The sequence below is a fragment of the Notolepis coatsorum genome (assembly GCF_963971535.1).
Source record: "Notolepis coatsorum genome assembly, chromosome: 3".
Classification (NCBI taxonomy): Eukaryota; Metazoa; Chordata; class Actinopteri; order Aulopiformes; family Paralepididae; genus Notolepis; species Notolepis coatsorum.
In genome coordinates this window covers 163,321,107-163,336,238 of record NC_140167.1, presented here as the reverse complement: position 1 = coordinate 163,336,238, position 15,132 = coordinate 163,321,107, and positions in this window count along the sequence as shown.

Here is a 15,132-nt window from a genome sequence, read left to right as displayed (position 1 = left end):
TATCTGAATTTTTTTGCTCAGAGTTTACCAAAAATGCAGTGTTAATAAAAAAAAGTCGAATGCATAATAAAATTCAATGTAAAAATGCAGTGTTCATAAAAAAATTCGAATGCATAATAAAATTCAATGTAAAAATGCAGTGTTCATTAAAAAATTCGATGCATAATTGCGGTGTATATAATTCGATGTAAAAAAATTGCGGGGTGTGGATTTCGACGTAAAAAACCCAACATCCGGGTTACCCAGACAGGATAAAGCAATCGAGCTGGATGTGATCGAACTGACTTCTGGCCTATCACTGCACGGCTTTGTCAGTCATGTGATCACAACAACCCAGGAAGCCTTTCCTCCCGACGACAAAGAGAAGAGAAGGTGGCTGAAGCCTGAAGTTGATACAGTAAGTTTGATCTCAATGATAAACAATAATTAACAGGTAGGCTAACGGCAGGCACCACTACGAATTGAAAATGGGGGACCCTGATGTAAACAAGACGAAAGTCTTTCTCTGGTCTGCATCCCCTTAACAATTGTGTGTATTGAGCCGTACTGTATTGTACCCATTCTGCAATCTGTTAAATAAAGTTTTCAATCATTCATTCAGGCTAGGCTAACATTAGGTACTACTACTAGTTAGGTAACGTTAGCTAGAATCCAAATCGAAAATCAAGAATCCAAATCAAAAGTCTTATATAAGGTTATGAGATGAACATGTATGTTATGTAGGTTATGAAATGAATATGTATGTAATATGTAATAAAAACGCAGCTCAACGCATACATTTGATCTAGAACCCCGTTTGTTGTCCCCTAACTGTTATACGAAGATGGCCGGCGGTCTCGTGACAACCAGAATACAAAACATTACCTGTTGTTATTGTTAAGTCGCTATCTTGTGATAGTAACATGGTCGTGGTGTGAATTACCTGGCTCTAAATTAAAGTATTTTTGGATGACACAACACAGTAATAAGAAGGATGGCAAGTGTATGATGGCATGCATGTACAATAATGCTGTGTATACCCTAATTATATTTATTCTTAATGTACTGTATATATCCACATGTGTTTGTACATATAACTGCATATAAACCTTTTACATATCTGTAGATACTACTATATCTATATCTGTACATATCCCTTACCTACTCTTACTAGTTACGCTGCTGTGAGGTTTTGCCCGCTGCTCACTACCTTTTCTCTGTCTTCTTTAAGCCTACTGTTAGGAATTCCCTACTCACTCTCTCTAGCCCCCACCCTCTCGTTCCTTACCCTTAGTGGCCACACCTGTTTGATATTCTATTATCTCTCGCACCTGTGATGGCAGGCTAATTAGTCCCCCTGTGGGCTTTAAATACCAGGGCGCTTCCCCTCGTTTTGGCGTGGGGTCGTGTTGTATTCATGCTGAGTCATTTCCTCTAACATCTAGACTCTTTCGGGAGATCCTCTGGTCTACCAATGCTGTAAGATGGATCTCTCCAGCCTTGAGATGTTTGCTCCAGCCTTCGTCTGCTGTCGCCGTAGCCTGTGGAGGAGACTGTTCTGCGCTCCCTGTAACTTCCACGGGAGGCACCCCAGCGCTCCACTGCAGACCCCAGCGCAGCTGTTCGTCTTGACGCGCATCTTCCAGACCTTCGAGCTTGGCACGCTCCTCCGTACCAGCGCACAGACGCGCATCTTCCAGACCTTCGAGCTTGGCACGCTCCTCCGTACCAGCGCACTGACGCGCATCTTCCAGACCTTCGAGCTTGGCACGCTCCTCCGTACCAGCGCACTGACGCGCATCTTCCAGACCTTCGAGCTTGGCACGCTCCTCCGTACCAGCGCACAGACGCGCATCTTCCAGACCTTCGAGCTTGGCACGCTCTCCAGACCTCAGCGCGCCGACGCGCATCTTCCAGACCTTCGTGCTTGGCACACTCCTCCTCGCAGACGCACCCCGAGGCGTCTCTCGGTTCCGACGCGCACACCAAGGTGTGGCGCGCACTCTGTTCCTCGGCTCCGACAGCGGCTACCCGGTGGACGACATCCTCGCCACCGCCTCTGTTCCGACGCGCACACCAAGGTGTGGCGCGCACTCTGTTCCTCGGCTCCGACAGCGGCTACCCGGTGGACGACATCCTCGCCACCGCCTCTGTTCCGACGCGCACACCAAGGTGTGGCGCGCACTCTGTTCCTCGGCTCCGACAGCGGCTACCCGGTGGACGACATCCTCGCCACCGCCACTGTTCCGACGCGCACACCAAGGTGTGGCGCGTACTCTGTTCCTCGGCTCCGACAGCGGCTACCCGGTGGACGACATCCTCGCCACCGCCACTGTTCCAGCACTCTGTTCCTCGGCTCCGACAGTCGGCTACCCGGTGGACGACACCCCCGCCACCGCCACTGTTCCAGCACTCTGTCCCTCGGCTCGGACAGCCAGCCACCCGGTGGCGATGCCCTCGCCCCGCTGCTGTCCCTTACCTTTACGCATACGCCTGGGTGAGTTTTGATTGTGATGTCACTCACTCAGCGTAGTGCCCTTGCCCCCGTTCCCGCTGCTGTCCCTTTACCTTTACGCATACGCCTGGGTGAGTTTTGATTGTGATGTCACTCACTCAGCGTAGTGCCCTTGCCCCCGTTCCCGCTGCTGTCCCTGTACCTTTACGCATACGCCTGGGTGAGTTTTGATTGTGATGTCACTCACTCAGCGTAGTGCCCTTGCCCCCGTTCCCGCTGCTGTCCCTGTACCTTTACGCATACGCCTGGGTGAGTTTTGATTGTGATGTCACTCACTCAGCGTTATGCCCCTTGCCCTCGTCCCGCTGCTGTTCCCCAGCGTATTGCCTCCTTTAGTTCTCACTTAGTTATTAGTTTGGACATTTCATCTCCCACTCTGTTTTGTTCTCTCGTGGATATTATTTTGGACATTTCATCTCCCACTGTGTGTTTGTTCACACGAAGATAGTATTTACTTTGTTACTTTGTTATTTGGACTGTTCTGCATCTGCTTTGTTTGTTTCCCTTTGAATATTAACCCTCTCCTCTGTTCTGCAGAGCGGCCCAGATGTTTTCCCACCAGTCCCCAGTTCCTCCCTGTCCCCAGCCCGCCTCCGCGGTTCTCCGTCCCCAGTTCCTCCCTGTTCCCCAGCCCGCCTCCGAGGGCCTCAGTCCCCTCTGTCCCTAGTCCTCTATCCCTAGTTCTCCTAGTCCCTAGTCCTCTATCCCTAGCTCTCCTAGTCCCTAGTCCTCTCTCCCTAGTTCTCCTTGTCCCTGGTTTACCTAGTCTCTAGTTCCTCTGTCCCAAGGCGTTCCCTTAACCTTCCCTTAGGCGTTCCCTTACTTTCCCATTGTGTTCCCTTTTCCTGCCCGCCTCTTAAAGGCACCTTACCTTCCCCTCTTGTGTTATTCCAGTGTTTTGTGTTTTCTCCCTTAAAGGGACAGTGCCCTTTTTCCCTGTTCACAATAAATATCTGTTTCTTGGCAAACCATCATACCTGTCTTGTGTTGTGCAATTGGGGTCGGTTACAAACCATAACAGTACGACCCCACCAAATCGACGACCCCAGCCAGCACAGACGGTGTATGTTGAGTTTGCCTTTTTTTTTTTTCTTGTTCCCTCTAGCTCCCCTGTTAGCCCTGTTAGCTCCCCTGTTAGCTTGTTAGTCTCCCCTCTAGCTCCCCTGTTAGCCCTGTTAGCTTCCCTGTTTGCCCAGTTTAGCTTCCCTGTTAGTCCTGTTTAGCTCCCTTGTTAGCCTGTTACTCCCCTGTTTAGCTTGTTAGTCTCCCCGGTTAGCTCCCCTGTTTGCTTCCCGTTTTGCCCTGTTTGACCCCCCTGTAGCTAGCCATGCCCTGGCAGCTAACCCAGTCCCTCAGCAGAGCCCCTGTCTGCTAGCTTAGCCCCGGCTGCTAGCACAGCCTCTATGTTTATGCAGCCCTTGCTGCTGGCATAGGCCCTGTAGCTAGCCATGCCCTGGCGGCTAACCCAGTTTCCCTCTGCATGGCCCCGGTCTGCTAGCTTGGCCCCGGCTGTTAGCACAGCCTCTATGTTAATGCAGCCTTGCAGCTGGCATAGGCCCTGTAGCTAGCCAGGCCCAAGCAGCTAACCCGGTCCCTCTGCATGGCCTCCACTTTTTTGTGTAGTTTATCCCACTGCTAGGACTGCCCTTTCAGCTAGCAAGGTCAGTTTTTCTCACACAGCTAGGACTGTCCTTCCAGCTAGCTTGTGCTCTCATGCTGGTCCAGCCCTGTCTGCCAGCCTGGCTCCGGCAGCTTGCGCAGCCTCTATGTTGATGTAGCAGTACAGCTAGCATAGGCCCTGTAGCTATCAGTGCCCTGGCAGCTAACCTTCCCTCTGCTAGCCCTTTCCCGGTGCTTCCATGGTTACCCCTTAGCTACCCTGCTTGCCCCTCAGTTCCTCTAGACCAGTTGCTCTAGACCAGTTCTCTAGACCCAGTTCCTCTAGACCGTTTCCTCTAGACCAGTTCTCTAGACCAGTTCTCTAAACCAGTTCTTTAGACCAGTTCTCTTGCCCAGTTCGCTAGACTAGTTCTCTAGACCCAGTTCCTCTAGACCAGTTGCCCCTCTGCTACCCTAGTTACCCCTCGGCGACCCTGTTTCTTTTGCTAGCCCCACTCTTGTGGTGGCTTCCCCTGCTGGCTTGGCCAGTACCTCTTGTTTTGCCCCCTGCCACTCTGTCTGTATTTGTTTTGGGTCGCCGGGTGGCTCCCGTTGAGGGGGGGGTACTGTGAGGTTTTGCCCGCTGCTCACTACCTTTTCTCTGTCTTCTTTAAGCCTACTGTTAGGAATTCCCTACTCACTCTCTCTAGCCCCCACCCTCTCGTTCCTTACCCTTAGTGGCCACACCTGTTTGATATTCTATTATCTCTCGCACCTGTGATGGCAGGCTAATTAGTCCCCCTGTGGGCTTTAAATACCAGGGCGCTTCCCCTCGTTTTGGCGTGGGGTCGTGTTGTATTCATGCTGAGTCATTTCCTCTAACATCTAGACTCTTTCGGGAGATCCTCTGGTCTACCAATGCTGTAAGATGGATCTCTCCAGCCTTGAGATGTTTGCTCCAGCCTTCGTCTGCTGTCGCCGTAGCCTGTGGAGGAGACTGTTCTGCGCTCCCTGTAACTTCCACGGGAGGCACCCCAGCGCTCCACTGCAGACCCCAGCGCAGCTGTTCGTCTTGACGCGCATCTTCCAGACCTTCGAGCTTGGCACGCTCCTCCGTACCAGCGCACAGACGCGCATCTTCCAGACCTTCGAGCTTGGCACGCTCCTCCGTACCAGCGCACTGACGCGCATCTTCCAGACCTTCGAGCTTGGCACGCTCCTCCGTACCAGCGCACTGACGCGCATCTTCCAGACCTTCGAGCTTGGCACGCTCCTCCGTACCAGCGCACAGACGCGCATCTTCCAGACCTTCGAGCTTGGCACGCTCTCCAGACCTCAGCGCGCCGACGCGCATCTTCCAGACCTTCGTGCTTGGCACACTCCTCCTCGCAGACGCACCCCGAGGCGTCTCTCGGTTCCGACGCGCACACCAAGGTGTGGCGCGCACTCTGTTCCTCGGCTCCGACAGCGGCTACCCGGTGGACGACATCCTCGCCACCGCCTCTGTTCCGACGCGCACACCAAGGTGTGGCGCGCACTCTGTTCCTCGGCTCCGACAGCGGCTACCCGGTGGACGACATCCTCGCCACCGCCTCTGTTCCGACGCGCACACCAAGGTGTGGCGCGCACTCTGTTCCTCGGCTCCGACAGCGGCTACCCGGTGGACGACATCCTCGCCACCGCCACTGTTCCAGCACTCTGTTCCTCGGCTCCGACAGTCGGCTACCCGGTGGACGACACCCCCGCCACCGCCACTGTTCCAGCACTCTGTCCCTCGGCTCGGACAGCCAGCCACCCGGTGGCGATGCCCTCGCCCCGCTGCTGTCCCTTACCTTTACGCATACGCCTGGGTGAGTTTTGATTGTGATGTCACTCACTCAGCGTAGTGCCCTTGCCCCCGTTCCCGCTGCTGTCCCTTTACCTTTACGCATACGCCTGGGTGAGTTTTGATTGTGATGTCACTCACTCAGCGTAGTGCCCTTGCCCCCGTTCCCGCTGCTGTCCCTGTACCTTTACGCATACGCCTGGGTGAGTTTTGATTGTGATGTCACTCACTCAGCGTAGTGCCCTTGCCCCCGTTCCCGCTGCTGTCCCTGTACCTTTACGCATACGCCTGGGTGAGTTTTGATTGTGATGTCACTCACTCAGCGTTATGCCCCTTGCCCTCGTCCCGCTGCTGTTCCCCAGCGTATTGCCTCCTTTAGTTCTCACTTAGTTATTAGTTTGGACATTTCATCTCCCACTCTGTTTTGTTCTCTCGTGGATATTATTTTGGACATTTCATCTCCCACTGTGTGTTTGTTCACACGAAGATAGTATTTACTTTGTTACTTTGTTATTTGGACTGTTCTGCATCTGCTTTGTTTGTTTCCCTTTGAATATTAACCCTCTCCTCTGTTCTGCAGAGCGGCCCAGATGTTTTCCCACCAGTCCCCAGTTCCTCCCTGTCCCCAGCCCGCCTCCGCGGTTCTCCGTCCCCAGTTCCTCCCTGTTCCCCAGCCCGCCTCCGCGGGCCTCAGTCCCCTCTGTCCCTAGTCCTCTATCCCTAGTTCTCCTAGTCCCTAGTCCTCTATCCCTAGCTCTCCTAGTCCCTAGTCCTCTCTCCCTAGTTCTCCTTGTCCCTGGTTTACCTAGTCTCTAGTTCCTCTGTCCCAAGGCGTTCCCTTAACCTTCCCTTAGGCGTTCCCTTACTTTCCCATTGTGTTCCCTTTTCCTGCCCGCCTCTTAAAGGCACCTTACCTTCCCCTCTTGTGTTATTCCAGTGTTTTGTGTTTTCTCCCTTAAAGGGACAGTGCCCTTTTTCCCTGTTCACAATAAATATCTGTTTCTTGGCAAACCACCATACCTGTCTTGTGTTGTGCGATTGGGGTCGGTTACAAACCATAACAGCTGCTGGCCAGTATGACTACCATAGTGTCTTTATACCTGCTGCATCAATGTACATAATAATACTACAACTCTGTACATATATATGATCTGATTAGCATTATTACTCAGTAGTACTGATTTATATATTTTAAACAATATAATGAATTAAGGTTTTGTTTTATTTGTCACATAAGGTACATGTACATTACAGTGAAACACTTGGTTCTGTATGAGCCTCCTGAGATTGTGCTTCATAGAAGTTTTTCTAGAAGTTAGACATCTCTTTGATCCAATGACCTTGTAGTAGACAGAAATCTATTTGTTTGTTTCTTCATATCACAGTTTACAATTTATTTTCTTTTTGCAGGCATGACTTCACCCCAACATCCCCTGAGTGGAACATGGAAAGAGTGTTGACCTTGATGTTTATCGTTGTCTTTCAACCATATTGTTTGTTACTGTTTAATAAATTGTTTGTTACTGTTGATGTTTAATAAATGTTTATCGTCGTCTTTCAACACCCTGCCTCAGACTCCTATCCATGGTAACTCCCAGCTATTACTAAAGTTGATTTCAAGACGTGACTCGGGGGCGTTCCAAGGGTGCGTTCCAGCAGAGGTGTTCATTGACTCCAGTGTTTATTATGTATTTTCACAGCAGAAAAACACTCAAGTTATTCCTTTCTTCCGTTCAGAATCAGCCAGCCTGTTGTATATTGAACAGCCCAGTATATGTATTAGGGATGCACAGTATGGACGTTTTTTCAGCCGATAACGGATCACTACCTGCTGCTCATGGCGAATACTGATAACTTCATAACCTGTAGTTTATACACAACTGAGGGTCTACAGATCTAAAGGACAACAACCAATCAGAGCACTTGTCTGCCATAAAAACATAATACATCTGTAAAATAACAAGGGAACAAAGGTGAATTGTGCCACATTTATTTTAAACGTGTTTTATGTTTACTCTGGTGTTTAAATTTCTGTGAATATAGTTTGTATTATGTACTGTTTACATTTTGTACAATCGTCGTTTCTGTAAATGAGGGAAACCTCAGAGGCGTACGATTTTAAATAAAGGTTGAAATGAAAAAATTTGGTTACAGAAAAAGACCTAACCTCTCTTTCTCAGTCATCAGATAGAACATGCTCACAACATTGAACAGCAGCAATGTAGATGTCACAGACTGGGATGCAGCTCGTAGGTCAACAGCTTCTCTTAAAGCAGCCATTAGTCCATCAGTCAGTGGGCTCTCTGTGTTTGGGACAATGACACTAGAGTGGCCATCAGGAGCAAATCCACTGTTCTCCCACTCAATCTGAGGAATATCCACACCCTAAAAACAACAGAAATAGAAAGCCTTATTTGTGGTATTAATTATCTTGATAGACAGCAGCAGTAAGGTGGGCACTTATGGCTTTTGAAATCTGTATGCTCCTACTCATTTATCTTTCTGTTTTCACATACTGTAACTCATTTTCTAGGACTATAAGCCCTAAACCACTGCCCATGTTGTTTAGCAAATGTTCATGGCTCTTATTCTGACCTACACTTTTGTAATTCACTCAGCATATGAATTGTTCCCACATGTAAGAGAAATTAAATTTTCTCATCAGGAAACCTTTCTTATGCATTTGACACATCCCAACTTTTGCCATACAGTATAACTATGCTATAGTTCAAATATTTTCACCTATTTACCTTGCTGTCAGATAGCCCTTTCTGGTGGGGAACAGGCTTTATAGCCACCTACAGTATGCTCTCTTAAAAGGGTGCTCTGGGATGAAAATACAGGGGAAGTTCAATGGAGTCTGGTAGGTGTTTGCAAGAGCATGGATAGCGGTTTCAGTTTTTGAGTGGCTGAGGGATCAATACTATTGAAAGCATTGAAGTTGTAAAAATTGGACAAAGTTACCTCCATGTTATCAGAAACTGGAATTGGGTGATGGATTCGTCCCAGCTCCCACAGCTGATTTAGGGTCATATGGCCTTCTGTTCTTATAGGATGATTTGCCCAGCCACTGCGCAATGTGTCCAGGTCATCGTGAAGCCGTGGCAGGAACACATAATGGCAACAGAAGAGGTGTGTAGCATTGCCAATGTTGAGGAACCCCTCTTCTTCAAGGTAGTGTAGAGCATCATAGTAGATGACTGTAACAGCTGTCCACATGTCTCGCCATAGCCTCTCTATCCTGGAAAATTGCGAGTTTACCAGAACATTTTAAAGTTAAAGGACAGGGAATGGCAATATTTGCATTTGTGGCAGATTTGACATGGAATTATTATGTATGTATAATAAACAACTGATCATGTAAGATCTCAGCAGTTTCTTTTGTTGAGAAAAGGTTTCCAGCAACAACAAATGCACAGATGGATTTTATTTTAAATGCAATCCAATGATCTGATGTTCATTGTGTGTATTTCTTTATCTACCCTTTCATGAGTCATTATTGTCAGTCCAAAACAAGAGATTATGTTTTTGTAACATGTTTCTAAAACATTATCTCGTGTTATTTACATACTAAGACAATAGGTGTGACATACAAATGTAATTCGACACACACTGCCCAGCAAAAACTGTACATTTTTATTTTTGCAGCAAGGAAGAGATTGTTTAATTTGCATGATGAAGAGGTCACAGTTAAGTACCCTTTGACTGACATCAACTCCCACCGTAGAGAGGAATTTTACCTCACACTATTGCAAATAACAGTACTGCTTCTAGTAGGTATATGTGTAGCAAACAGTACAGTTCTGGCATGGCAGCAGTGAGATGGTGTCTTTCAACTAGCAATCTCTGATCTTTTGGGCTTACCGTTGGTTGTGAACACTCTTGCCAGATATAAAGCTGCCCCTTCCAGTGCCACGGACTGTAAACATGAGACGTGGAACGTCCACATTTTCCACCCCCTGATCAGCTCGTACCCTAAAATATACCAACAATTACAACAAAGACCACATTAAGTGTTGGTTTCAACGGCCCCCCACTGCCTCAGGAAATATTTACCTAAGAGGGAAACCAAACTTCTTGACAGATTCTTGGAAGAAGGCCAGATAAATAAATTATATTTTCATCAGTCTACAGCATTGGTATTGTGTAGTGTTTGGTGAATTTATTGTATTATTGTATATATTATATTGTATATAAGCTAGTTGAAAGACACCATCTCACTGCTGCCATGCCAGAACTGTACTGTTTGCTACACATATACCTACTAGAAGCAGTACTGTTATTTGCAATAGTGTGAGGTAAAATTCCTCTCTACGGTGGGAGTTGATGTCAGTCAAAGGGTACTTAACTGTGACCTCTTCATCATGCAAATTAAACAATCTCTTCCTTGCTGCAAAAATAAAAATGTACAGTTTTTGCTGGGCAGTGTGTGTCGAATTACATTTGTATGTCACACCTATTGTCTTAGTATGTAAATAACACGAGATAATGTTTTAGAAACATGTTACAAAAACATAATCTCTTGTTTTGGACTGACAATAATGACTCATGAAAGGGTAGATAAAGAAATACACACAATGAACATCAGATCATTGGATTGCATTTAAAATAAAATCCATCTGTGCATTTGTTGTTGCTGGAAACCTTTTCTCAACAAAAGAAACTGCTGAGATCTTACATGATCAGTTGTTTATTATACATACATAATAATTCCATGTCAAATCTGCCACAAATGCAAATATTGCCATTCCCTGTCCTTTAACTTTAAAATGTTCTGGTAAACTCGCAATTTTCCAGGATAGAGAGGCTATGGCGAGACATGTGGACAGCTGTTACAGTCATCTACTATGATGCTCTACACTACCTTGAAGAAGAGGGGTTCCTCAACATTGGCAATGCTACACACCTCTTCTGTTGCCATTATGTGTTCCTGCCACGGCTTCACGATGACCTGGACACATTGCGCAGTGGCTGGGCAAATCATCCTATAAGAACAGAAGGCCATATGACCCTAAATCAGCTGTGGGAGCTGGGACGAATCCATCACCCAATTCCAGTTTCTGATAACATGGAGGTAACTTTGTCCAATTTTTACAACTTCAATGCTTTCAATAGTATTGATCCCTCAGCCACTCAAAAACTGAAACCGCTATCCATGCTCTTGCAAACACCTACCAGACTCCATTGAACTTCCCCTGTATTTTCATCCCAGAGCACCCTTTTAAGAGAGCATACTGTAGGTGGCTATAAAGCCTGTTCCCCACCAGAAAGGGCTATCTGACAGCAAGGTAAATAGGTGAAAATATTTGAACTATAGCATAGTTATACTGTATGGCAAACGTTGGGATGTGTCAAATGCATAAGAAAGGTTTCCTGATGAGAAAATTTAATTTCTCTTACATGTGGGAACAATTCATATGCTGAGTGAATTACAAAAGTGTAGGTCAGAATAAGAGCCATGAACATTTGCTAAACAACATGGGCAGTGGTTTAGGGCTTATAGTCCTAGAAAATGAGTTACAGTATGTGAAAACAGAAAGATAAATGAGTAGGAGCATACAGATTTCAAAAGCCATAAGTGCCCACCTTACTGCTGCTGTCTATCAAGATAATTAATACCACAAATAAGGCTTTCTATTTCTGTTGTTTTTAGGGTGTGGATATTCCTCAGATTGAGTGGGAGAACAGTGGATTTGCTCCTGATGGCCACTCTAGTGTCATTGTCCCAAACACAGAGAGCCCACTGACTGATGGACTAATGGCTGCTTTAAGAGAAGCTGTTGACCTACGAGCTGCATCCCAGTCTGTGACATCTACATTGCTGCTGTTCAATGTTGTGAGCATGTTCTATCTGATGACTGAGAAAGAGAGGTTAGGTCTTTTTCTGTAACCAAATTTTTTCATTTCAACCTTTATTTAAAATCGTACGCCTCTGAGGTTTCCCTCATTTACAGAAACGACGATTGTACAAAATGTAAACAGTACATAATACAAACTATATTCACAGAAATTTAAACACCAGAGTAAACATAAAACACGTTTAAAATAAATGTGGCACAATTCACCTTTGTTCCCTTGTTATTTTACAGATGTATTATGTTTTTATGGCAGACAAGTGCTCTGATTGGTTGTTGTCCTTTAGATCTGTAGACCCTCAGTTGTGTATAAACTACAGGTTATGAAGTTATCAGTATTCGCCATGAGCAGCAGGTAGTGATCCGTTATCGGCTGAAAAAACGTCCATACTGTGCATCCCTAATACATATACTGGGCTGTTCAATATACAACAGGCTGGCTGATTCTGAACGGAAGAAAGGAATAACTTGAGTGTTTTTCTGCTGTGAAAATACATAATAAACACTGGAGTCAATGAACACCTCTGCTGGAACGCACCCTTGGAACGCCCCCGAGTCACGTCTTGAAATCAACTTTAGTAATAGCTGGGAGTTACCATGGATAGGAGTCTGAGGCAGGGTGTTGAAAGACGACGATAAACATTTATTAAACATCAACAGTAACAAACAATTTATTAAACAGTAACAAACAATATGGTTGAAAGACAACGATAAACATCAAGGTCAACACTCTTTCCATGTTCCACTCAGGGGATGTTGGGGTGAAGTCATGCCTGCAAAAAGAAAATAAATTGTAAACTGTGATATGAAGAAACAAACAAATAGATTTCTGTCTACTACAAGGTCATTGGATCAAAGAGATGTCTAACTTCTAGAAAAACTTCTATGAAGCACAATCTCAGGAGGCTCATACAGAACCAAGTGTTTCACTGTAATGTACATGTACCTTATGTGACAAATAAAACAAAACCTTAATTCATTATATTGTTTAAAATATATAAATCAGTACTACTGAGTAATAATGCTAATCAGATCATATATATGTACAGAGTTGTAGTATTATTATGTACATTGATGCAGCAGGTATAAAGACACTATGGTAGTCATACTGGCCAGCAGCGTAACTAGTAAGAGTAGGTAAGGGATATGTACAGATATAGATATAGTAGTATCTACAGATATGTAAAAGGTTTATATGCAGTTATATGTACAAACACATGTGGATATATACAGTACATTAAGAATAAATATAATTAGGGTATACACAGCATTATTGTACATGCATGCCATCATACACTTGCCATCCTTCTTATTACTGTGTTGTGTCATCCAAAAATACTTTAATTTAGAGCCAGGTAATTCACACCACGACCATGTTACTATCACAAGATAGCGACTTAACAATAACAACAGGTAATGTTTTGTATTCTGGTTGTCACGAGACCGCCGGCCATCTTCGTATAACAGTTAGGGGACAACAAACGGGGTTCTAGATCAAATGTATGCGTTGAGCTGCGTTTTTATTACATATTACATACATATTCATTTCATAACCTACATAACATACATGTTCATCTCATAACCTTATATAAGACTTTTGATTTGGATTCTTGATTTTCGATTTGGATTCTAGCTAACGTTACCTAACTAGTAGTAGTACCTAATGTTAGCCTAGCCTGAATGAATGATTGAAAACTTTATTTAACAGATTGCAGAATGGGTACAATACAGTACGGCTCAATACACACAATTGTTAAGGGGATGCAGACCAGAGAAAGACTTTCGTCTTGTTTACATCAGGGTCCCCCATTTTCAATTCGTAGTGGTGCCTGCCGTTAGCCTACCTGTTAATTATTGTTTATCATTGAGATCAAACTTACTGTATCAACTTCAGGCTTCAGCCACCTTCTCTTCTCTTTGTCGTCGGGAGGAAAGGCTTCCTGGGTTGTTGTGATCACATGACTGACAAAGCCGTGCAGTGATAGGCCAGAAGTCAGTTCGATCACATCCAGCTCGATTGCTTTATCCTGTCTGGGTAACCCGGATGTTGGGTTTTTTACGTCGAAATCCACACCCCGCAATTTTTGACATCGAATTATATACACCGCAATTATGCATCGAATTTTTTAATGAACACTGCATTTTTACATTGAATTTTATTATGCATTCGAATTTTTTAATGAACACTGCATTTTTACATTGAATTTTATTATGCATTCGACTTTTTTTTATTAACACTGCATTTTTGGTAAACTCTGAGCAAAAAAATTCAGATACATGATTTTCATAGTATTTATTTGCAATGCTATAAATTCGGTGTCTGAAACTATAAATGCGGTGTCTGGAACTATAAATGCGGTGTCTGAAAAAATTCAGATACATGTTTTCAAAGTTATTATACATGTTTTCAAAGTAATTATTTTCAATGCTATAAATGCGGTGTCTGATTAAATTCAAATACTTATGGCACTCATTTGCTTCCATAGTAGTTTGTTTACCAGTGTTGTGGCTATGTTTGTGAAGAAGATGTTTAAGTAATTGGCTACATCCAGCTTGTCTGTGATGAGCGTGTTGTCCGTCTTTATGTTTATGTTTGAGAATCTGGTTTTAAGTTTTTTACTGCAGCCTAGTTGATTATTGAGTAATTTCCAAAGTTCGCGGGGTTTGTTTTTGTTTTCCTCAGTTTTGTCGTTGATGAAATTTCTTTTTGCGGTTCTGATCATGGTGTTTACGTCATTTCTTAGTCTGTTTCTTTGGATTTTTAGTTCAACCACGTGGGCTTGGAGTTCACTGTTTGAGCTTTTGGAAAGCTTTGTCTGACTTTTATGAAGTTCAGAGCATTTTTTGTCTCTGGTTTTCATAGCGGCCAGTATTTCAGTGTGCATCCATGCCTCAGCGCGATTTTTAACCCTGGTGGTTCTTATCGGTGCCATGTTGTTGAGTATTGCTGTGAATTTGGTTTTGAATCCAAGCCATGTTTCTTCAACCTGTGTACCACTGAGCTCATCTGACCAGTCCAAGCTCCCCAGTTCTAGGTTAAAGGCCTCTCTAGAGTAAGTTTTGAGGTCTCTAGATGTGACTGTTTTGTGACAGCCGGCCTTCTGTTTTAGCTTTTTGCGGGTTACAGAAAATCATATAATGATCACTTAACCCGCATGCTATCACCCCTTTACTGGAGATCATGGACTTGTCAGAGGTCAAAATGAGGTCAATGGTGGTTTGTGTCGAATCGCATACCCTTGTGGGTTGTGTGATTAGCTGGCTGAAACCGTGCAGGTCAGAAAATCTACTGAAGGCCTTGAAGACGGGTGCTGATTTACGCAGCATATCCGTGTTCCAGTCCCCAATAAGAATTTTTT